The 26,659-nt window shown below is 32.9% G+C and overlaps 1 protein-coding gene across 5 annotated transcripts in view; it reads left to right on the top strand.

Annotated features, from left to right (window-relative positions):
* Positions 1-1,223: 1,223 nt before the first annotated feature.
* LOC128674194 (chondroadherin-like) overlaps positions 1,224-26,659 on the top strand; it is a 236,589-nt gene continuing 211,153 nt past the window's right edge. For all 5 annotated transcript variants that reach the window (XM_053752646.2, XM_053752610.2, XM_053752636.2 and 2 more), the window contains exon 1: positions 1,224-1,567. The gene's annotated coding sequence lies outside the window, so the exon portion shown is untranslated. The remainder of the gene's footprint in view (positions 1,568-26,659) is intronic.

Below are 26,659 nucleotides of genomic sequence, written 5' to 3'. Positions count from 1 at the left end.
CACATTCTATTACATCCTTCTTTTTGTTTTATTCTATATTTTGTCTTCGTGTATTCCATTAATTTTATCTTGTCTATATTTCAACACTTCTCGTGTGAAATGATCTAATTTGACCGTAACCATAACAAACTTTATCCGTAGACCCAGACTTCAAACCAAAATCATAAATATTTTTACGAGTGACGTATGGGTGCGGGAATATTAAGTTTCTTTATAGTTCTTCCGAGTTGCTGCCATAAACTGGGCAAATAATAACCTCAAAGGATTTGTGCAATGATGGGGAGGCATTGCCAATATGTTATTTTGCAAATAACTGTACCATGAAGAACATTTTCTTCTGTGTTCTTGACATAAATATCATTAACATGGGATGGAATTTATGGTCTTTCTTGAATTTTGAATTTACGTTTCTCAAATGAGGGTACACACATGTTTTTAACGACATTGATTTCATAGGTTCAAGAATTACTTAAAGTCAAATTATAGATATTATAATAATGACTTTCTTGAAATAATGTATATTTATTTGTATATGACAGTAACACGCTAATTTGTACAAGCATACATTTTATTATCCTTGGGGCTAACTCGATCTGTGTCATTTGTCCATTATACATTATTATTACATAATTCAGTGTCCTAAAAATGTGAAAATCTTTAAAGTCATACCTATTGCAATTGCAAAGATAGCAATATTGACAGTAATAAAGCTAACATGCATGTATAATTTATCTATCAACATATTCGTAACCAGATTTCTCAGAAACGGGATTTGACTTGGGCATCTGCTTAAATTTCAACGCTTCGATTTCAACCGGCCATTGTGGCTCAACACAATACCCGGTATCTAAGATCAACCGTAGATCTAAACGTTGCAACCGAGCAGGTAGCAATGCGATGCAACCAAATAGAATTTCTAATACATTCTACCCACAAAGAGACTGTTACAGTTATTGCTATAAATATTCATAACGATAATGTTGATGAAAATAACAAATTTTCGTTTAAAATAACCGTAGTTAGTAAACAAAATGCTAATAATACTATTGTTCAATAAAACAATGATAATGAATTCGAGAAAAGAGAAGTAAAATTCTTTGTGTTTAATGCAAACCGCAAAGCCAAAGCAAGATATTTAAAAACACTAGCAAAGAGTTCGCAGGCTGGAGCAAGCCGCACGCGGTCTAAAGCGCCCCTTCGCCCGCCATAGTCGCTCAATCCGTCGCGCTTGCCGCCCCTCAGTCGCTCGGCAGCTTGCGTCGCGGATACACGTGCGCCACGTCCGAAGATTACGACCGCACGTAGTCTTCACGAACATAAAATTAAAAAAAATCTGTTACTGGTTACTGTGCCTGCAAGTCCCTGGGGGAACGTCAACTTTTACTAACTGGATCCGTTCTGGTTTTTTCACTTTTATTGTTTATCCTTAGCAAGTGCAAAATGTGATGTTATGTGTGTTCATTGAGCGTGCCGTCCTGTGTAACGTTAAAGTGAACTCGATGGATGTAATGTGCTTTTGAATTTGGAGTCTTATTTGGTCCCTCGCACCGGATTCATATTTTAAAAGGTTGGTATTACTGTTAATTTTGTTGAAGATTCCTGTTTTGAATTGTGGTTAAATGCTGATAAAGGGATCATCCAGATAATGAATGATGTCAGTAGAGATAATAATGAAGTACCTACCAACTTAGTTATGGAAAGCCACGTTGCCAGAAATTCTGAGTAAATCTACATCAGCGAGTATTAATAATTTAGCCCAACACTGATTCGCTCGGAGTATTTCGATGTAGCAATTACGGCATATGAATTTAGGAGAGGATTTTGTTGGTATGGATGAATCAACTGAGTTCATCGCAGCTGTGGGCGAACATCTCGAAGGTACTAAGGCTAAGGTAAATAATGTTGATTCACCTTCAAGTGTTCATATACGTGAACCGATCGGTACGGAAATAGTGCGCGATGCAAGACCACAACGTAAATATTTATACAAGGAACTGAATCACGCGGCTTATGTAGTCTTATCAGATGATAAAATATGTTACTCAGAACATAGCTTCAAATTACGAATTCCTTCTCGAAATTAATTTTATGTTAATGTTCTACAAACCCTCCATTTCAATACGACTTTGAAAAATTGCGATCTTCAGAATATAATTCCGAGAAAACGGGAACGTAATTCTTTTTTCTCCAAATTATACTTCAAGTGTCTTTCTGTAACTTATTTCCCCAAATTGTGCTCCGTACCGTTCTGTAATTTGCCCTACAAGTTGTTTTGTTACTGTTTATTGTTCTTATTACATTTTTTATCAACTTGTGAAGAATCTCGATGTTTTATGAACATCACAATCACATTCAGTAGTCCATATGTTGGAAACTAAAAATAATGATACAACAAAATCTTATTGAAAATCACGCCCCACTTATAATCTCGAAGGTCTACTTTGCACAGCGAATACTTATCGGAAATGGTCAATAAAACCACAGTGTATATAATAAATAACGATATGGCATTTGGTCCTTCCGTTACTTGATTATTTTGGCGAATATCCAAACGCTTGCGAGCCACAATATCCTCCTTGACTATCCCTAAAGAAATATAAAGTATTTATTGTGGTAGGAAAATATGAAAATGATATAGTCGCATTAGTGAACGCATAAATTGTAATAAATACTCCTGATAAAAGGTCCAGTTTCAAGGTAATACGTAAATAAACTTAATGCTTATACCATTAGGTATAATGAACGCCGAGCGATATTTAAGACTGGGACAAACGGACATAAGTATTATTTAAGGAAATCTTTCATTTTGACGAAATTTCCAGGTAGTGTAAAAACTAGAATATTTAACACATTCTCATTCACTCCTATTAATCTCAGTTTTATTAATAAGCTCCACAGTACGAACAGTATGAAAGTAACATTTCAAATCTCAATGCTTTAAACATATTCTCCGTGGTTTGATTAGTCACTTTGAATTGCATCTGTTTTTATACAAGTGTCAATCACATAAATTATCGCAACGACTTTCATAAGAAGTTTATCAGAAGACCTTTGTCACCAGACCGTAATATAAACGCATATAAAAAATAAACCCATTGAGACTGCTTGTCCGGTGGTTTATCACAATATGTTTCTAAGAAACTGTGTCAAACGAAACTAGTACCGTCGTGAAGTAACTTATAATATAATAACAGTTACTTGTATCACATCCTCTAATAATATACAATATAATATTATCCAGACAAGAACGTAATTACGAATTAATAGCTACGCTATATGCCTTCCTTTCATCCCTTTCTCGTACTTGGTTACGAATAGCAGAATATGATTACGTTAATAACATAATATGATAGACTATACACGACATATAAGGTGTAATATAATATATATCGAAGAACAAAACAGAATATTAAGATGATTTAATATATTGTTCAGAATACATAAATCATTACAAAAAATTATATTATTAGATCATAATTTTAATCATTTCCTAATAATTCAAAGAAAATTTATAAAAAATAAATTATTCTGTTGATGTGATCATCTTATTAGACGGTAAAACACGTACTCAGTGAGGTCATTGCGAATTACAATCATGACTTTATTATGCAATCGTTCTCAACAAACATGCAATGCAATTTATTACCTCGCCAAGATCTATAGGTTATTAAAAGTACTATGTTATAGCATTTTACGAAGTATTAATCTCTATAATATATGCATATTTTTGTATCTTATGACGACCTCCGTGGCCTAATGGTCACCTTGCCGGACTGCTACACTGGAGGTCCCGTGTTCGATTCCCGGTCAGGTCAAGATGGAAAATGATATTTTTCAGATTGACCTGGGTCTTGGATGTTCATCTATATACGTATATGTTATAGAATATAGTATCGTTGAGTTAGTATACCATAACACAAGTCTCGAACTTACTTTGGGGCTAGCTCAATGTGTGTGATTTGTCTTTATGTATTTATTTATATTTTATATTCTTCTTAGAGTGTCGACTGATCTGTGACATCATACAGACATGTCAGTAAGCAGGTCATCATCTTGTAATTTAAGAGCGAGGCTCTTGTCTGTGGAAAGTTCCTTCCATTGTTCTCTCTCCAAAGCGAACTCCCTCACTTCTTCATACGACACGACACCCACTTATTCTTTAATTTGTCTGGTGTAACTATCTCTTGGGTCTTCCTGGGCCCCTTCTTCCTTCCACCTTTTCTTCTATAATACATCTGAAGAAGGCATCGTGTCGTATCAAGTATCGTACATTATAATCTGTTTCAGTAAGCAGGTGGTAGGGTACAATTATAGGAAGGACAATAAGTGCGTCACGGTTTAGGGAGAGGCACATTTGTAAGCAGTATCAGTGCATTTTTTTTTTTGCTTCGGCTGACTTGAGTCCGGAGCTTATTGATAAATTTCTATATATTTATACTAGCGACCCGCTAGTTTTTATCTGAATAAAAATACAATAAATTATACACCTAATCCTTGATGAAGGTCCTCAGGGATCACACTATCTATTGGTGAAAACCGCATGAAAATCCGCAGTAGTTTTGTGTTTATCGCGAATAGACAGGCACACGGTAAGATATGGAAGAGCACTTTATTTTATGATATGTAAGGATATTATACTTTTTTGTTAAGTTAACATTAACAAGAATCGATATTATCATGTTTTTAATAATAATGCACTTAATACTTTTTGGATGACCAATTTCTTCTACAAAACAAATAACAAAATCTGTATCCGCAACTGCCACAATTTGGAACTTTTCAAATTATAAAAATGGCCGCCGAATGGGATTTGAAAGAATTCCAAAAACTCTTGGCCCTAGAGCGTTTCAATGTGAACATTTTGATCAGTTCCCGTGTAAGAATTAACAAGTTTCTTATTTTGTTATTTGGCAGAATTGGCACGTGTACTTATTATAATATTAAATTACATTCATTTTGTTTTGTCTACATCTTTAACGGTAATTGGAATATTTTATAGGATACTATTTATTGCATTTATAACTAAAAGGCGGAATTACAGTAATTGCAATTTCTTCATAACTTACATAAATTTACAGAAACAGATATAATATAACAAATAACAGAAACAGGTATAGAAAGAATCCATTGGTTGGCTACTAATGGATTTTATTTGTATCTGTTTATTTTTTGAATAATATAAAGAAATAATATATTCATTATTATCAACACATTTTAAGATAGTGTTGGTGGCCATTCCGGTGAAGGAAAACATCGTGAGGAAACCTGCACACTGGATGTGTGAAATACAGTAGGCATAATGGCAACAAGAAAGATGTTCTGTGTGTTTCATTCCACGTAATGATTACGAGTCTCAGCCATCAGAAATACGACTATGAAGGTTCTTTGTTTTCTTTAATTTTCGTCTGAATATTTAATTTTATATAAATACTAGCTTTTGCCCGCGGCTTCGCCCGCGTGAATTTCATAGCAAAATCTCAGTAATTTTTTTATCGCGTATTTACCGGGATGAAATGTATCTAATTTTCCTACAGGACCCTTCTCATTTTCCGGGATGAAATGTCCATATGATGTTAACCCGGGATTCTGAGGCATTTTTGATTCATAATTAGTTTTTCAATTATTCTACGGGAACCTGACCATTTACCGGGATGGAATGTATCTAAGATGTTAACTCGGTATATAAGGTATCAAATTTCAAGCAAATCGGTCCAGTAGATTTCGAGTGATGCGCGTTCAGACAGACAGACAGACAAAAACTTCCAAAACTATATTTTCTTCATCTATATCAGTAACTAAGTAGGTATATTCCATGAAGAATTTTAAAAAAATATCCAAAGTACAAATTTGGCCTTTCTTCAATTTTATTATATGTATTGATTATTCATAACTAAGTAATACGTAGCAAATGACAATGTTTAAGTAACATTTAATATTTCAAATTTAAGTATAGGTTTACGTCAGACTATATAATAAAACTTTTATAGAAAATTTTAAAATAAGCATACTTTTTTATTATTATAACCAGAAAAAAATACGTTGAGAATCGCAGTTTCATTATTTTAATTGGTCAACATTATGTGTATTTATTTTATGGTTAGAAGGTATCATTATAGCACAGCATACGTATAAGTGTGGACTTTTCTCGATAATTGTTTAATTTTATTCATTATCCTAATATATTTTCAAGTTATCAATACATATAATAAAACCGTAAAAAAAGTGTTTTTGTACATTGAATATATTTAAATTTAAAATTAAAATTGAGATTGATAGAGAATCAGTAATAGAATAAGAATTTAAAAAAACGTCTGTTTGTTTGCACACGCTAATCTCTGGATCTACTGGAGACGGATTTGAATGAAACTTTTTTGTTGTATAGCTATAAAGCCTGGTCAACATATAGGGTATAGAGGATTTTGAAAACGGGAACACCTGATGGAGTACTATGATGGTACAACTAACTATAGGAAATATTGAAATGACGCCTTAACAAAAGTTATTCAGCCTGATGAGCATTTTCTGTTGAGATATAAAAATCGAAGATCTGGAACACCTGATGTAGACATTTTTTTATATATGTATAAGACCTATATTTGTTAATTGACGTCCTTGGAGAAAAGGCTGCGGTGAAGTTTGTTGCGCCGCTTCTTCTTCACCTGCGCTTTGGAAGCCGGCAGTAGACTTAGTTTAAGTAATTTTTTTGACGTCAATAAGTGATGTATATCATCCTAAATTGAATGAAGAATTTTGAATTTGAATTTGAATTTGAGACCTATGATGGTACAGCTAAACTATAGGGAATATAGAAATGACGCTCTAATAAAAGTTGTTCAGTCTGATGAGCATTTTCTGTTGAGATATAAAAATCGAAGATCTGAAACACCTGATGTAGACCTATGATGGTACAGCTAAACTATAGAAAATATACTTTTTCAGTTTGATTAGCATCTTCTGTATGTATAGGTATCGTTACATTTGTCTGTACAATTATATTTCTCTAACAATTTTGACTCCTTACCAAAAATTGTTCGGCCACGCGAACGAAGTCGCAGGCATCAGCTAGTTCTCAATAATTCATACAGTAAAGTTATATTGTACACAGTAAAAATGTTACGGTATAAGATATTGCTTGTATTACACAGACATAACAAAGGATTTGTTGTTTTTATTCCACAGACGGTTACGCAATATCTTTTACTGACAGCTTACGTTGTTGACGATATAGTTTTTGACGATAAAATATTTACCTACCCACATTCAGCACACTTTTCTATGTACAAATATTTGTGACGTACTGCCACTAATGGCTTCGCTTATTTATTTGAAAGTATTCTTCGTTTGCTCCAACGGTTTTATGATTTGAATTCGTATTTCGAATGCCTTAGTTCCATTGTTGAAAATTGTGTACTACTTTTAAATTTAAACAATAGCAGGGATTCGAAATATGAATTTAAGGATGGCTAATGCTCTGGGCCCTTTTAATTTGCAAAACGTCGAGTAAATTGATGCCTCCGGAGAGTTTCCACGGGTTGGGAAATTTTGTTTATTGCGACTAAGCCTTTTCAGGTTGCTTTGGAGGCGTGAATCATGGCCTGTTAAGGAGATTTTCTTTAGGAACAATAGATTTCGCTTTATTAAAGTTATTTACATCTTAAAATGTTTTGTATTTGAAGATGATGTTATATTTTACTAACTGTGGTTATAGTGATGAGGGTTTAAGTTAAAGCATATATGCAACACCTAGACAAACCGTTACATGGTTTTAGGTGGTAAATAAATTTAAATAAAAAAGATGTTTGTAGTCCATGAATTAACATACAAAATCATAAGTATAAAAATAAAATTTGAAAAAATGTCATAGTTTTTCTTAACGTAAATTTGAATAGTAGGTTTTTTTTTTTCATTTACATTTACACACAAAAGGAAATGTGTTGATCACGCGTTCCTCAAAAATTATGCCGCAAACTGTACAAGGTCTCGACATTTAAAACGTGAAATTATGCATTTTTCGAACATATTACGTACTCGAATATCGACAATTGGCTTTTAAGCTGGTCACAATATAAAATGCATTGGAAATTGAAAACGCGAAAATAAGACAGAGATTGGAAAACAAATGTATCAGTCAAAAATATAAAATTATTTTAAAATTATGATGTAAGTACAATAGAACTCTTATCAAGTTATCCTCGATAGATCTTTATGCCGCCGTGGTAATAACAGCTAATACGCACTGAATTTCGGTCACATGATGTGCCGTTGACTGTACTTACCTACACCAGTTTAGAATTTAGACCAACTCGCCCCATGGGAATTTTTGACTAAATAGCCAACCTAATATTAACATTCATACTCAGACATGAAGCGGAACTTGCAGTAATATTTCACCTTGGTTTTCTCGTCTCCGTTTAAATATGCAAACGCGTAGTTTCAAAAGCTGAACATCTGTACACAATCATCATAATATTAGCATACACGATTACCGCGACTGCGCAGTCGCAGGTATAGACTTTTATTGCTTTTGCTATGCATTTGTTACTGTTATAGCCTATTCGTGTCTCCGGGGAAGGGTCTGTCTAAAATGACTATAATTAAAAAAAGGAAATAAAAACGAATCACAATTGTTCAGTGATTTATCGCGTCAATTTGTCATAACTTTAATCATATCCAAGAAAACAATATAGAGTAGGTGAAGCAAATTCACTTTCAATATACTCTCTTCTGAGCACTTTCCCGGTTCCTTCCTCAGCCTCAAGCCCAGAGCCCGCTTTCCAACATTCAACATTCTTGACTTCGTATGATTTTCGCCATCATTCAGTAGTCAGACCATTGGCCCGCATATACTTCTTGACGACGTCAAGCCCGCTTTTTTACATGGTATTTTGTTTCTACAAAAAACAAAAGAAAGATAACAGGAGAAGGGTTTCAGGAAGGCTAAGGACTATAGCCCTTAAACATATATCTATAAGAAACATTAAGCACCGTGTTGCATGAAGAATTAGAGCTCCACCGACAAGAGGCTAGCTCTTAAATTCTGAAGATGATGAGTCTCACGATTGTGTATGCTCATCTAGAATAAAAAGTTTTGCATAAACCTGACCCCGTACATGTCCCGGTTAAATATGCAAACGCATAGTTTTGAAATACACAGCAGTGGCACAATTATCATAGTATTTGCATTCCCAATTACCTAGTGCTGTAAACTTTACGACTGCCAAGGAACTTTAGATATTGCGACGAATTATAGTGCGCACAAGACGAAGTGTTCGAATGCACTGCACTTCTCACTATCTAGTCGATTCGCGGTGAGACGTAGCTAGCCAATCACAGTGCGCCATTGTGATGCGTGCGACAGCAACAATACCCCAATTGATTAGCTGCGTCTCACTGCGAATCGACTGTATAACGAGTGTGTGAAATTTGTAATCCACATTTCCTTTGAATTGAGTCGGACAAGTGTAATCCAAATTATATACACTAATACAGGAATTAATGCCGTGGTTAGGAGCATTTAAAATTGTTGTACCTATATACTACACTCATTGAAGTTAAAATTATCTCAGGAAAAAAAGACTGGGTCGTCGTTTACTTTTTAATCACTTCTACATTTGCAATATAAAATTTATTGTATCGTATTTAATTTACGCAAAGTGTACTAGTTTCAAATCTAAAGACGATGTTAAACTTGACACCGATTTAAATGAGGATTGGAAACATAATTACTATCGCATTCGACACAAGGTCACTAGTTTAACGCTGTGTGAAACGAAACGTTCTTCGTATAAGAGCGCGACGAGCTTCAATGTTACGTTGGTTATGCGTGGAATCATAATTCTGATGCTGACGTGAAAAAACAACGAACGTAAATTTAAAAATTACCTTTAATTAAAATAGTTTACGCTCGATTAAACGCTAATTACTGTTAAACAAATAAGTGAATTATATTGAATTTGGAAATGCGAAAATGTTAACAACCAATCTATAAAAGCATTTAATAAAATAACTCAGAAATTCCCTCCCTTTCACCATATTATATTATCAACTATGTAAAATAATTAAACAATGTTCAGACTAAAGTTATTATTAATCCATGTATTTATCTGCATAAAACAGTCATGTAACATGAACTTGGTAACATTTTTTTCAGGTATGTATTTCGTAAACATACATACCAACTTGTTACCAACATATACGAGCGTCGTCATTCTAAACATGATTAATTCTAATTACATAACAAAACAACGGACATGGAACACGGCAAGTTAGCACTGGAATATTTCCATCCTACTCTCGGTCACAGACAATGAAAGAGACAGTGAAATGCAGGTGTGTTTGCATAGACACTATTATTGGAGTGTGAGATTTGACAGTTTTCGTACCGTTAGGCGATAAGTCAAGGTAGTTAGCAAAGGCTTAGAGGTATATTCATGAGTTCATTGGTAGACAAGTCTGGTTAATATTTTGTTTGAGACATCAATGCTTATTCTTCATGCAACCGACACCCAAATTGTCAAAAGTATCAAACCTGAAATCGCGAACCACTGGCCAGTGAATCTTTTCTTGTTAGAACAGACCCACTTGATTGGCTACATCTGAAATCATGCAAGTTAAACATGTGACATCGAAGACAATTCAAAAATGAAAGAAAATATAAATAGGTATAATAGAAAAGTTATACCATAATGAGGGTAACTTCTACAATGAACAAAGCAACTTATGTTATAACGTAAGTTGCCTTGTGCTTTATAAAGCAAAGATAAAACTATATATCAAAAATATCCCAAATTAAAACAAAAAAGCTTGTTTGATTTCTACATCGATTAGATTAACATGGCTACCAGCCGTCCAACACGTGTATTAAAATAGTTTTATAGTTTTATTTACTTCATTCATAACTTAATAACCCTATGGACCTATCCCACATTCACGACCCATGCATGTAATAAAAATGAAATGTTTATTTTAAATTTAGAACTGACATGACAGCTGTCCGGCAGCCATTGCGGCAAAGCCGCGGAAGAGCAAATGAACCGTTAAAAATAACAATTTACTCGTGTTTTACACTCTCGTTTGCTTTCATAATATTTTTTGGGTGTTCTCCCATTTGTAAACACAAAAGTGACTCATTTGGTATGGGCTTTAATTGGTTTCGAAATCATTGAACCGATTTTAACATCGTAATCTATCGTTTGATGTTTTTAGAATGGTTCTTGCTTCATTTAAAAAACTATCGTGCGATACGTGTTCAGAAAATGGATGTTAACTAAAAATTAAATGACGGTCGTTATTCTGATTTCATAGCAAAAAAATGATAAGTTCCAAGAGTTCATGGAACAATATCAAAACATAATAATACTATTAAACACTAAGTTATCGAGTCCTGAATTTGTTTTTCTAATTAAACCAAAATTTAGTTAAAAAACATGTATGGAAAATGATATAAATTTGTAAATATATTTTGTAAAAATTATCGATTTTCAAAGAAGAATATTTTGAAGAAGTCTATGAAGGGTGGTAAAATATATCTGATATCGGCATGATGTTAGTTTTCTTTAACGGAGATTCAAAATGTCTTAGAATCTGGGGCTTTTTATTAATTAAAATTAACATCAAAATGTAATTTATTGACCGAGCAAGATTTGTTGTTTGCAACATTTTTGGATTTGTTTTGGAATTGTAGTGGATAGCATGCTCCTCTTTATTTATTTATATTTGCATACCTATATTCGGTAAAACGTGTTGGTCTAATTCATTTTGACATAAATTTGTCTATTTGTACTCATGTTTTTGGCAAATAAATGTTTTCTTTCTTTCTTTCAACAAGAACAATCCGTAACGTATTTTCGTTCCGGACAATTGAATATGTGTAACATTGGAAACTAATGAATAATCGGGCGTGACATACGTTGTTATTTCGTTATCGTCTAGGTAGCACGTGTTTGAAAAAATACACATTTACAAAACCACGAAATTAGCATTTAATACCACGGCATAGAAACCAACCTTGATAAAATTCTGCTGTGTTTGGGACCAAATGCCGTGCGAAGTAAAAAATGGTGGTTCGTATTTGTACGGGTGTTTTTTCGACACGTGTTTTTGTGAGTTATGTCATCATGGCTCTATAACTGATACAATTTTGTTACTATTTATATATTGTCATTTTTATATAACTGATACAAGTTTTATTTGATAGCGTCATATTTTTTTAAATGTCCTAACATCGATAAATAAGTATTTTGACAAAATTGCAGCGACATTAATGCATTATTTTTTAATTACTTTGAATATAAATTCAAGAAATGTAATCTCATATTTAACAGATTTGATTTGACAATAATATCAAATCTGTTAAACATGAGATTACACAAAAAAATATTATAAACAACAATAGATAACAAAATCGGTGGTGGGTCGTAGAAAAATACAATCAAGTGAACTGCCAATATTAATAGCAATTTCGACGTAATTCAACATCGAATATCGAAGTTATTACACATTGTTATGTGTCACTTGATCTACAGTTAACTGTACCAACATGCCACATAGACAATCCACTCCAGAGAGTCGCATAAAAAAAAACTCAAACTCCTGAATCTCGATGTTTAAGTTCCAAAAAGCCGCAACATTTCCCACTGTGCACCGGCCGCCGTACTGCGTACCCACTCGACATCGATAAAAACACTCGTAAAACATTACATTTAAGTAAAACCCATTAACAAAAATATTAAAATGACAGTATAAAGTAAAACAGTAGGCTATTTGTATATCTTTTTTACGCCCCTATCATTTTGAATGAAATTTTACAATTACTTGGAATAAGAGTATTTTTTAAATTGGTCTATAAACGATTTATGGATCAAGACCAATGAAAAAAATTACCGTATCGAATCTATGAAAAGTTTTTAATTTTTTTTAATTTGCACTGGTATATATGCCCAGCAGTGGGCTACCTATATATATATAAAATATGCCCTAGGAGGTATATATACATAGATATGCTACATTAGTATGTAAGGCTACTTGCACACTTTAATTTAAGCCCTTCCTTTGGATCTTGTACGAACAGCTTCTTGGCAGGCTCGTAAGCATCAATAGCATACCTAAAGAGGGTTTATGTTAGACCGGTTATAAAATTACAGTCGAATCTTCACAAGGTAATTATTTTTTTTGCTGACTTCGGGCTTCGCGGCGCCACAGCCCTAAATGAAACACGTGAAAATGGAACAAATAGAAATTAGTTATAATCAAACATCGAAAAGTAATTTTCGCAAGAGAGCCGGAATTAACTCGAGCTTTCATCACTGGAGCTTCATTAGCTTTCAAGCTCTTAGTTAGTTGTTAATTAGTTTATTTTTGCAAATAGAACTGTTCCACTGACCTGGGTGGGCTGTATTAATTAGAAGAGGTATAAAGTGATTCACAATAGGTTATGTAATAAAGAGTCAAGACGAACTATCATTTTAGGAAGAATTATTCAGACATTTCAGACATTTCCTATATCAATAGGTAGTTGACAAGGTCAGAGAATTATAAAAATATGTTTATTCTAGAAAAAAATGTAGATATATTTAGGATCGTTATGACGACACAGGAAACAAGTTTTTTTGTTTGTCAAATCAAATCAAATCATTTATTGCGTCCTTAATGTAATACAGGTGTTTTCATAGAATTAGAACCAATTAAGGGCCCTGACGGGCGCTGCAATGAGAGAAGGGCCATTATGTTATAAAAACTAATCATATATATGCGTGCTTTATTAATTTTATTGATAGATTTCTGTTTTTTTATTATAGGGGTATTAGTTTTATGTCAAATATTTAAATTATAATTATTAAGATATTGAATATATTTTGATATATTAAATTATATTATTAATAATTAACTAATTAATTTATTATGCATAATAGATTTTTTTTAAATGTGTGTGTGTTCAATTAAGTAATAGGTCTTATTTTTTAAAATATTTATCATTATCATCTAATCAAAAAAAAAAATTTGCATGAAAGTAGATTGTGACTCAGAGTCCGCTAAGATACGACTTTCGAAAATTTCAGCCCCAAGGGCAAGGGGATGAAATAGGGGTTGCAAACTTTACTTGTATTCTTTTTTGGAAGGCCAATTAACGCGTACAAAGCCACAGGAAAAAGCTAGTTAGCTTATAAACCTAGATACTATTGGTTGATTCCTATCAATTAATGAATATACGAATGCGCCATAAAAAAGATAGACAACTTAAAAAAACTCATCTCGGTTACGCTTAGCATTGCAACACGTCGAGATGCAAGATAAATTCCTTACAAATAGAAAGGGATAGCAATTTCTTTGATATCACTAGACTTCTGATGGTATGTTTGATTGCCCCAGTCCATTTGTCCGACAGGTTTTTAAATGCAAGATGATTGGTCCCTTTTCCTGTTACAGCTTCCACTTCTAATTAAGATAATATTCGTGAAGATATTTACACTGTGTTACATTCAGATATTCAAATAATATTAATCTAATATGAACCTTAATTCTCTAATAATACGGTTTGTTTTCCAACGCAAGAGATTCAGTCACAGAGTATGCGTGCACAGAGAGTGTCTCTTTAATTTTATTTGAGGTGAAATTCCATAGTACATTTTACGGCACACTGTCAATTCTAAGTTATTTCAAATTACAAAATTAATAGTTATCTCAATAAAGTATTAAGGTGTGTTTAATATGCCACTGAATTTATTGAACGCGCTATCAAGATTGTCCAATTTTTTTTATAGTCGTTTCTGTTATAACGTTGTGATATGTGTTTGATAGTCGTAAAATTTGATACTCGAATTTTCTACGTTTAAAATGTTTTGTTTTAGTATTTCAACAAATTAAACATTCACATAAGTTAAATTCATTCGGAATATTTAGGCAACAAACACAAACTATTTTGATTCTATTCAAATTAATTGTGTGGGTAGAATGCATAAAATATTGGTTTTCAATGCTGTTTTCTCTCAGAATATAAACAAATATTTTAAAAACACGATTGGATCAGACATATTTTAATATAATAAACTGATATTGAACAACACAACAATGCTCTTTCATACTAGTAAAATTGCAAAGAGTACCAAAAAGCAGATCCATCATATATATATATTTCAATAATATAATTAAAATCCGTTGTGAAAGCAAACAATTTCATTTTCAAATGTGTACAAAGAACGGACCTGTCATTCAAACGTGGAATCGCCCCGCCTTCCGAGTTGAAATCTCAAGATCTTCTATGTAGGTAATTATTTGTAATTCTTCACAGAGGCCTGTAATCACAGGGTACGTTTGATGTTGCATTCTTGCTGCGTTGGTGCCTACATAGTTAATTGCCATAGATTAAAAAGCGCTCAGGCAAAAAACATTTTTTGTTGTTACTATCGTGCCCGCGCCGCGAGTCATTTCATTGTAAATTTTAAATTGATACTAATTTGTATCCTTAGAATGTGGTTGATTTATTATAAGCCAAAAAAACGGGCTAAAAAATGGTTTGCCTCTCTTTTGGATATGCAAAGTTTATAAAATAATATAATCAGGTATTAAACGCGCACATAGGTACCTTTTTTAATTTCCCAGATGTTTCGGATGCTTGTTACAACGGTCCGTGGTCACTGGGCGACTAACTTAGCAAGTTACGGCGACGACGCCTGTCCGGTAACGCAAAACAACGCAACCTGAAAGTTTAATATTTGTGAAGTTTATAAACTTTACTAATGCGCCCCGGGGCTTCGCTCCCGTGGAAATTTCGGGATAAAATGTACTTCCCCCTTTGACAGGTCAACGCCTTAAAAAGGAGACGTGACAATCGTGTTATTCCAGGTTATATTCTATACGTATACCAAATTTAGGTAGGTTTTGCGTGACAAACACATGCACAAACTTTAGCTTTTTTATTATTAGTAGGATGGTATCGTCCATTTTTTTTCACATCGCGTCGAAATTCAATACCACCTGGTGATAATCAAATGAACTTAGATATTCAACAGCGATGGGCCACGAAGTCGGACAGTTGTTCCAATTTTAGCGGCAAGCGCAGCCGCAGCGGGGCGCTAGTGCAATTGAATATTTAATTGAATAGGAACGCACGCTATGGAGGTCAGCGAACTAGACTGTACGATCGAGTCATGTTTTAGTTTTAGTCTGAATATTGCAGTGGGAGTTCTAAACATTACGCAGTCTATGTGATTATGTATTCGCGTCTCTTTTAGTACTAGAATCTAGATAACTGTGGTCGTCTAAATCAAAAGGGAACTTATGGCGGCTGGCAATTAGTTCTTTATTACCGTAATTCGAATACGAAACAACTGCAATAATGGCTTAAATGCCGGACGCCATAAGGTCGCTTTTGATTTGTACTACCACAATTATTGTCAAAACTTCACTATATAATAAATACTTGATTATTCGATTACGACAATATTTCCTGTCATGTTCTTCTAATTAGTGACCCGACCTAAATAGGGTGCTTTTTCATAAAATGTCTTAACTGAAACTGAAAATCCGTGGTTCAAAAAAAAACAACTTAGAAACTAACAGACGCGGCAAGCGACTTTGTTTTATACTACATACTGACATATAAGAATTGTTAGTATACTAAGAACAACCAAGTATGTAGCTTTTCATCGAAGAAAGAAAGTTAAGAACTAACGTTTATTTGCTCAAACCTAATAACACAATACAGCACAGTGACACCAATTTGGTACATATTCCACTTTTCATTGTAAGTGTAAGATTGACTTGAGACTTATTGTGTGGTACCAAATAAATAGTTTTTCTTTCTTTCACAGTAAAAATAATAGCAAAATGGTTTGGTTTTAGTATGAGCCACAAAACTGGTCTTCCGCGGATGCCAGAAATAAAAAACAAAACAAAAAAAAAGTTTAAAATTGCTCATTATTCAGCTCATTACAAGAAACAAAAAAACATCGTGCGTGCGCAAATTGACTACGTGTTATGGCATATTTTGAAATATGATGACCCAAAGCATAGGGACCAACACTGTTTGAATGAGTTTCTTTCGGCATTTCTTCTCAGCAGTGGTCGTTCCGAAATGCTAGTAGTTTGTAGCTTTGGTAAACATCATTTAATTTAGATTATGACGTGAAAAAGTGCCTGTGAAGGCCTAATTTCTGAATAAATGATTTGATTTTGATATATATATATATATATATATATATATATATTAAGAGTGAAAGTGTGTTGGTTTGTTTGTCCCTCTTTTACGACAAAACGTAGCATTGAATGGAAGTGATTTTTGGTGTGAAGATGTGTGGAGAGCAGCATACATAAGCTATTTCGAATTCCAATTCAAAATTATTTACTCAACTTTTGATGATGTGATGCGTAATTGTGCACATCACTTATTTACGACGGAAAATTTCCTTTGAAACTTCTACCGCTGATTTCCAAAGCGCAGGTGAAGAAGAAGCGACGGCGCAACAAATCTTCACCGCTAGTTACTTCAAAGACAAATTGGGTCTTTTAAATAATATATCTTGGAAGTGTATTTTTGTTGCGACCGGAGCCGCAGGGTACAGCTAATGTAGATAAAGTCCTCATATATACAGTCAACAGCACATCAACCCTGCATGAATATAATAGCGGCGAGTTTGCAATGAATTTGAGTTGGTTGACTGTACATTGATCCAACAACCTCGGGACCAATCGACGTATACGATATAAATTACTCGGTTTTGTCTTCCCACATTAAAACTAAGCAATGTTAACGTCGATCAAAGTTCGCGGCTTAATAGGAACTCCATATTTAACAAATAAACGGGGACACGTGTGCAGGGTTGCCAACAACGGGTATTAATTTTGATCAAGTTTAAACTTGAGCGTTGCGCGGGGGATAACTGGATAAACAGGTCGGAGTTCGGTCAATATTAGGTTATGATTATGCAAATATTTTTCAGTTGCAACCGGCTTCTATTAAAGCTGAATTTTCTATTCGTACATAATAAATTACAAGCATGAAATTAAAATAATAAAAAAAAACTATAGTAAAGAAGATTCTTAGGTAGTAAGTGTAGTTAAACAATTTTATGTTTTCTTTGGCGACAAACAAATAACAGTTAATTACAAGTCAGAAATTGGTATTTTTAAGCTTTCACGCTATCCTTAAATATTAAGATATATAAAACAATGTCCTCTGCCGCCTCCGTCTGTCTATCTGTTCGCGATAAACACAAAAACTACTGCATGGATTTTCAAGCGGTTTTCACCAATAGATAGTGTGATTCCTGAGGAAGGTTTAGGTGTATATATTATTGTATTTTTACCTAAGCGAAGTCGGGACGGGATGCTAGTATACGTATAAAATCCAGAAGCCACCACATAAAAATTTTAATTAAAATTTTACACACCGTTGTCACGACCCCTGTCAACTTCTACAAAATATAATTCGATAAAAATTAATTGCAGAGCACTTATAAGTAGTTGCAGATTATAACAATTCGCGGCAGATGACGCATCACCCCAACATTGGGGTGCCATACGCGAACGGGTGACAAAAATGGTGGCTACTTATCACAACACCCGTGAATAATTTCAAAGGGAATCTGTAACCATTGTTGACTTTTTGCTCCCCATTATTACTTTTTACGGTTTAACAAGCTCGTATTTTTACTTATCATTGCGAATTGTTATTACGCAGTTTTTTAGGGTGGCAACCCTGGTATGTGTTTGTTGAGTTTAGCTCAAAAAAACGCACACTTTGTTGGAAAAAGGTTACCAAAATATAGTTTTTTTTAAAACCCAAGACAATGACGTCTTGCTGTCGCTGTACATTTAAAGCAGATACAACTTGACAATGTATATGCCATCAAAAATATGCTGTGTAAGACATTAAGTCTCGCAGCTCAGTTTTTCTAAAGTTTTTTTTAAGTTGTGAGATCCATGTAATACCAAGTCGGTTAATTTATTTAGTCCCCACTTAAGGGACCTTCTGTCTCAAGTTATTACGTGAGTTATTATCATACCAATATTAAAAATCTTTTACGTTTTAAATAAATAGATCGACTTGGCCATCTTTCCGTTTTCACACGATCATATTTACGAATGCTTTTGAAAATTTTATTAATTATTTTAACATTGATACAATTTTCAAAGCTGCTATATATCATTCTTAAATAATAATATACTTATTTAGACATCACTGAAAAATAACACAAGACGTGAAACTTTGTTTTTGGCTGCCTTTCAATAGCACTTTCCAAAGACATTTTTTTTTCCATTTTACAATTTACCGATAGGAAATCGTTTCAATATTGCTATCGCAATTCTGCCGACAAGGAAAAACTACTTCTGCGTACCTGTTACAATTTTATGGCCGATAAAGTGCCGGATAACCGGTATTTTATTTAGCTTGTGGATTTTGTTTTCAAGTTTCGATACTATTGAATGCGAAAATATGTTTGTTATCAATCTTATAAGCTTACTGTCTCTCTTATCTAAGCCCACTACTACTATCCAATAGCTGAATTTTATCCCAAATCGTTTATTCCCCACATACTATCACTCTCCATCTCTTCAACTATCTCCACACCAAAAAACACCTCGATCCAACGTTTACCTCCATTTAGACAAAAAGCAGTTTCACAATTATTATAATAACATTATGTATTTCCCACACAAGCAAAGCCCAAGGCGTAGGCGTTCATAATAACTAGAAGCTCACAACATCAGATCAAAACTGCTTAACTAAAGCAAATCTAAATGGGCATAGAAAACAATAGCACCTTTCAATACATAACAAATATCAGATTGTGTGGACGTGCAACCGATTATATCCTGATTTGTTTATGGAAATTTATTTTTTAATAAACAGTAACTAGTACCGTTAATTAGTTTGTATTTATGTGAAGATTGGTCATTGTTTTCGAATAGAATTAGTGGTTACATATATCAGTAAGTTTTCAGTACAAAAGTATTGTAAAAGTATACGTTTGAAAACGAGAAATTTGATTCTTTTCATCTATGAAACTGTATCTTAATTAAAAAACTACAAATGAAAATGAAAATTGATGAAATGCATCTAGGAATTATTCCGATCAACGAGTATCGACTATTAGCTGACTAAATATTGCGCGGGGCTTCGCTCTCGTGGGAATTTTGAGATAAAATATAGCCTATAGCAATCTTGTATAATGTAGCTTTCTAATGTTGAAAGAATTTTTGAAGTCGGTTCCGTAGTTATGGAGATTACCCGCCTCATACATACAAACTCACAATCTCACATACATTTACCTCTTTATAATAATAGTATAGATTAGCATTGAATTATTGATGAATCAAATACTTACCCTTATTAATCATAGTGTTTTTAGTAACAACCTTGGGAACTACTTTAGTAACAACCTTGGTAACAACCTTGGTAACAACCTTGGTAACAACCTTGGTAACAACCTTGGTAACAACCTTGGTAACAACCTTGGTAACAACCTTGGTAACAACCTTAATAACAACCTTAGTCATCATTTGCCTTACCTCCCATCATCTGGGGTCGGCATAAAATGTCTGGTAACAACCTTAGTAACAACTGAAAATCAGTGTATTGCCTTTCGCATGTAAATGGTATCACTGAATTGTGTCCTATTTGTGTTGCTGCAACACACATTTATTTTCATTGTCTATATGCAGTTTTTTTATATGTAAACAGATTACATATAAAAAATAGCATATCTTTTTACTGTAATGTGCCTTTGCTTTATATTTGTGTGTTTGTAGCTACAAATAAAGATTTATCTCTCTATCCTACTAATATAATAATGCGAATATTGTGAGGATATATGTATGTATGTTTGTTACTCTTTCACGCAAAATCTACTGGACGGATTATTATCAAATTTGGTACACGTGTAGAATATAACCTGGATTAACACATAGGATACTTTTACCCCGAAAATCCCACCGGAGCTAAGCGCCGGGGCGCAGCTAGTCTATCTTTATAATTTAACTAACTTGTTCAATAAATATTTTTTTTTTATTTTGTTTACAATAAATTCGAAGAAACAAACACACAAAAATACTAGTTTGTTTACAAACCACACGTGGCGGAAATTCTACCCCTTGTATTTTTAAGGTCCTTTGGTGGACGCGGGTGACCACGCTTCACCAACCATTTGGGACAAAGGCCAATTACATAGCGCGGTGTCGATCAAACGCGCCACTAAAAATTGTTTTTTCCTAGTCGCCATTTGAAACAAATTGGCCCTCGTTGTCGGCGACCACGCGTTTTGTTCTTTTTAACGTATTTTTGGGTGGTTTTGTGACAGTTTTATTGATAGTTTATTTTTTCGTTACAGGTAATAAATATATTGCTGGATTATTCTAATTTGGCGGTGATTTGTAAGTACTATTAATAATTTATTTGAACATATTATGAGATTACATACCTACTACATAGTAGATATATAATATTATATATATATATATATATATATATATACTACATAGTAGATATATAATATTATATATATATATATACTATGTAGAAGTACAATATATAATATTTTACATAAATAGAACACTAGCTACCTTGACGCTGAAAATGCGACGTGTAAAAATTTACCCAACAGTTTGAGGCGTGGATTGTCCAAGAGACATCCATATAAAAACAACATCTCTCTCTCTCTCTCTCTCTCTCTCTCTCTCTCTCTCTCTCTCTCTCTCTCTCTCTCATCTTATCGTTTTCCCGTAATATTGTTTATTAATTTTATTTTATTTTTGTATAAATTTTTATTAAATTAAAATTTCACTTAATAATTTAATATTTAATTTAAATTAAATAATTTAATATTTTAATATTTTAATATTAATAATTTTATATTTTAATATTAATAATTAAATATTTAATTTAAATTATAAATTATTAATTGATTTTCCAATCGTTAATCGTCGGAGACAACGTTCCTACTTTTTCGTCTCCAATTCGCACAATCATCGACATCCCTAGTCATCAGACCATATTAATAAAACATCTGTATTATTCGTCGCATTCATCCTGCATCGACCAGATTTCACCTCCAAAAATCCGAACAGCCGAACCACAAATTAAATGAAACCAATAAAACCGAAAGGGTTCCAATTAACGTATCATATATGACACACATACACCAGGATTATGCTATAAATAACTCTAAATGGCTTTATTTATATCCTGTCCCTAAAAAGTATGGCTCGGTGAGGTAACCGAATTAGTTATGTCAATTTAATCTGATTGCTTATTTTTAATCGAGGCATACATTATTTTATTGATAATATGATGTGGGTTTAATCGACTTCGACTATTATTTTAATTGCAGATCTATAAAATTTTATACTTAATTATATTGGAAAATATGACAGATTATGAGAAAACATTACAGACACAAAAAGTGACCAGTTACCAGTTATGATTTCAGTGAAGGAATATTTGAAAAATCACAATACGAAGTTTATGAATGCGCAACGTATGTATTTACTAATACATACCGAAATTTCATCTAACATTTTATTGCATCAAACGATTAAACGCTCATCGAGATAAAACTGGGACAAGATAGTGAGCCAGGCTGTAAATTGCCTCTAAACGTACCATTTGTTGATAAACAATTTCAATTCCATACAATACAGGATCTCATTACTAATGATTGGACAGCCATCTGTCGGGAAAAAGTCGATCGATAGAATAGGGGCCGGAAGAAAACGGATTGGGGTAACGAATTTCTTTTATTAAAATATTCAGTCTGTTCTATCCTGGATTTTAATCTGTCAAATCTGTCAATTTTCATTTATAATTTAGGCGTAGTCAATTATTTTAAGTTAATATTGGATTTTTTAGATAAGGTATTTTTAAAGGAAGGTATTTTTAGAAAAAATAAGTAAGTACAGTAGGTAAATCTTTCATCAAACTACCAAAATATTCAAATTGCTTATAAATTATTCATATACAAAACAAACTTAACAAGCAAATCATTGAAAGCATAGCCGGACCGGAGTAACACTTTCGCACGGCGAGCACTGTTAAAAATATCAGCATATTTTTAACAGCTTAAGCAATGTCTTCGACCTTGATTTATTCACAGATAGTATAAATAAGGTACTCTGTCCTTTTGCTTAGATTTCACAATTTCTTATTCTTATGTGATCTGTGGAGACTTTTAATTGGCTCTCTGTTTCCTACTCTTTTATTTCTATGTTTTTGTTACTTAGCTGTAAGTCTTCCTAAATGGTAAATAAATAAGTAGCATAATAACTACTCTATCAAAAATAATGTTAATTAATTGTATTATAATATTTTTTAGATTTTCCCGTATTTTACTATTTCTTTATTTATTTCTAAAAGCTGGATAATCGTCATGCTTATTACAAAAAAATTTACATCAATGAAATTTTATTGCAATAAATGAATAATCCAATACGTAGCTGAAATGCCCATATCTGTTTAATATTCTTTAATAACAATGGCCATTACCTAAATAACAGCGACTATAATCCAGTTATGTCTAGTTATAACCAGTTATTGCTGGATCGTAAATTTTACGCGAACCAATAACACGGGACGCTCAGTGACGTCAATTTCCATGGAGAAGGCATCTCGGGAAATGTGCACTGTAATATTTCGTGACTGCTGCTGTCTTTTTCAACGTGTCCCGATTTTTTTTTTTGCATCAAAGTCAAAGCACAGTCAAAATTCAGAAATTAGACCTATACAGACACTTTTTCACGTAAAATCTTATAGTAATTTGTCAAAAAGCTACAAGCTATTGGTGTTTGGAAACGACAGGAAGAAATGCCGATATAAACTCATTTAAACAGTGTTGTTTATATCATGCCGGAATGACTTACCATATAGTCATATTACCATAGTCAAATGTAAATAATTTATAAATTTACTATAAAGAATAATGATAATTTTGTATAATTTATGTATCATAAAGTGGCAAAGTACTTGGTTTCCATATAGATTTTGCTTTACAATATCGATTCCTTCCATTTACATTGAGAGGCTGTACGAAACGTACGAGATGGTGTGTCGCCGTGTTCAGTTAAATTGAACATTGTGTACGAGGGAACATGACGAACAAAATATTTAGGCTTAGATTGCAGCCCGCAGGCTTGTTCTGTTGTCTAGCAGGGGATGAAGCAGTATGCATATGACCTATTCTAAATCACCAAACATGTTGCCTTTCTTTATTTTTAACATTTTTTTTTTAATTTCAGCATTCCTTATTTAAATATTACAATGAGTCCTGATTTTTTTTTACTCATTATTTTAATTTAATTTTGAAATCATGTGTGCATGTCAATATATAAAAACAAATTTAAGTTATTTATTTCGATGCGTATTTGCCAACAATAGGACACTATGGACATTACAAAATTAGATACTTGCATCAGTATCTGTTAAATGATATAAATATAAAGATTACTAGAAAAATATTTGTTTGAGCAAATAGATTACACCACATAAAATACCGGAAATATTTCCACTATAAAGATTTGTATGGAAAATCAAATTTTATTCTTTACCTATCGCTTTGCAGTGACAATATCACACTTTTCATATTGCGAAACGTCGCCGTCGCCGATATTCAGACAGACAAAACGACGTAAAATATGTATAGCGAAATATTTCTCCAGCGATATTCTGCATTTCAAATTCATAGATTATAGAGAGTATATATATATTTAAGTAGGTATACCTATATTATGTCAATTTAGGTTTCTTAGGTAATGTTTTTTATAACCTGCCCCACATTCGTAAACGCTTGTACTTAAATTAAGAAAAAGACATTTTAATAGGTCGGTCTAGCCAGCCAGTGTTTTTTTTTTTATTTTAGTTTGGAAGTTCGAGGATTTTTGCCATCACTCGTTAACTCAACAAATTAAAATTAAACATATCGATAATGCTAACTCGATACTCGCTTTATACGATTAACAATATGAGTTTTAGTGTTTTTTAATATGAGTTTTTTTTTAATAAATCGTGACCCGACCGGGGTTCGAACCCGGGACCTCTCGGTTCAGAGGCACCACTGCGCCACCGAGGTCGTCATGAAAGTTGTCATTAATGAAAGTTGTGATTATGCTAATTTAGGTATATAATCATAAAACTTTAGAAAAACGTCGAAGTTTGTGTGAAATGGAGGAGTTTAAGTAGAAAAGCGGACCTAGGTGCCGACAACCAGGAAAACGCTCAAATGAGAAAGAGATTTATAGTTTTTTGACCGAGCCAATGTTCTTATGTTTTATTTACACAACCAATAGATTCTTTAGAAACACGATGGCGTTATTTTATCCTTGCATTTCTTGCACAGTGCACAATTCACTTCTTCCTTCTTCAGATAAAGGTTTAGACCAAATAAAAATTTCAGACAGAGCGCATTGAAAAATATAATAATTATTTACTTACAATTAGCAAGATTTCCATGAAACAGATTAATTAAGATTTTAAAAATAATCTTTTACAAGATACAAGGCTGTTGTGTCAATTTATCTGTATTGTTTGATGATTTTTCATTAAAATAAAAATTATTTCAATCAACAAATATTTTATCGAATTCTTAAATAGAATTCGATAAATCTAATAATAATTTAATCGAATTCTTAAATAATAATTTAATCGAATTCTTAAATAGAATTCGATAAAATTTAAATGAAAGTGTAATAAGGCGAAAATAATCCAGTAAATTGTACCGTGACGTTCCATTGTTGAAATATTGAATGAATAAAATAATAATTATACTGGCTAAAAATAATTTCACAAATTTAAAAAAGGAATCTTGTTACAAATGTCGCACTGTCTTATTTTTGTTTTCTGAGAATAAACAGGTTTACTAGCAACAGATTTATTCGGCACGTGTATTGCGTCGTCGTATGCACCGCGGCTGTATCATCGCTGTTTAAAATGCATGTGTTGAATGTATCAGGCGAACTGTATTACACCAATTTTACGAGTTGAATATTAAAGGACTTTTTTGTACTGATATCAAACGAATCTGGTATTTTTCGATGTTTTTTTTTTATCTGTAAATGATGAAAACAATTTCTAAAGTTTTTTTTTAATATTTATTTCATTATTAATCGACAATAAGGGCTGTTGTTTGTTATCACAATCAGAGAAAACTGCATATTTATTTGCAATATAACTAAATTATAAAAAATCCTTACAGTTTAAATTAATACTACCAACCTATATAGGCGATCGCGTGCGTGATTTAAATCTATGATTGATTTTGGCAATGCACAAAATATTTGAATTTGGAATTTATAGAGCACTGTTTTCTAAATTTTCTTTTCTAATTAATTAGTGGCCAGACTAATTGACAGTACGCAAAAATGCAACATAACCGACTTCTTTTTTTTTTCCAATACCAATTTTTTTCAAATATCTATGTTATATACGCTACACAAAACACACACATGAAACTACAAATGGCCGCCTCGCCCCGTGTTAAATATTTACCTCAATAACATTTCACAACTGCTTGTGTGACACACATACATATCGGGTTACCGTATCGTCGATATTGTTTATCGGTCGTCGACTTGAAGTGTTTCATATCTATCGATGGTTACGTTTTGTTTGCGCCGATTGAGTACATCTGTCCTTTAGGGCTGGACTCCTTAGTGATAATAATGATATAAATTCGCA

The sequence above is a fragment of the Plodia interpunctella genome, chromosome 1, assembly GCF_027563975.2.
Source record: "Plodia interpunctella isolate USDA-ARS_2022_Savannah chromosome 1, ilPloInte3.2, whole genome shotgun sequence".
NCBI lineage: Eukaryota > Metazoa > Arthropoda > Insecta > Lepidoptera > Pyralidae > Plodia > Plodia interpunctella.
This window is presented reverse-complemented; position numbering and strand designations above follow the sequence as displayed.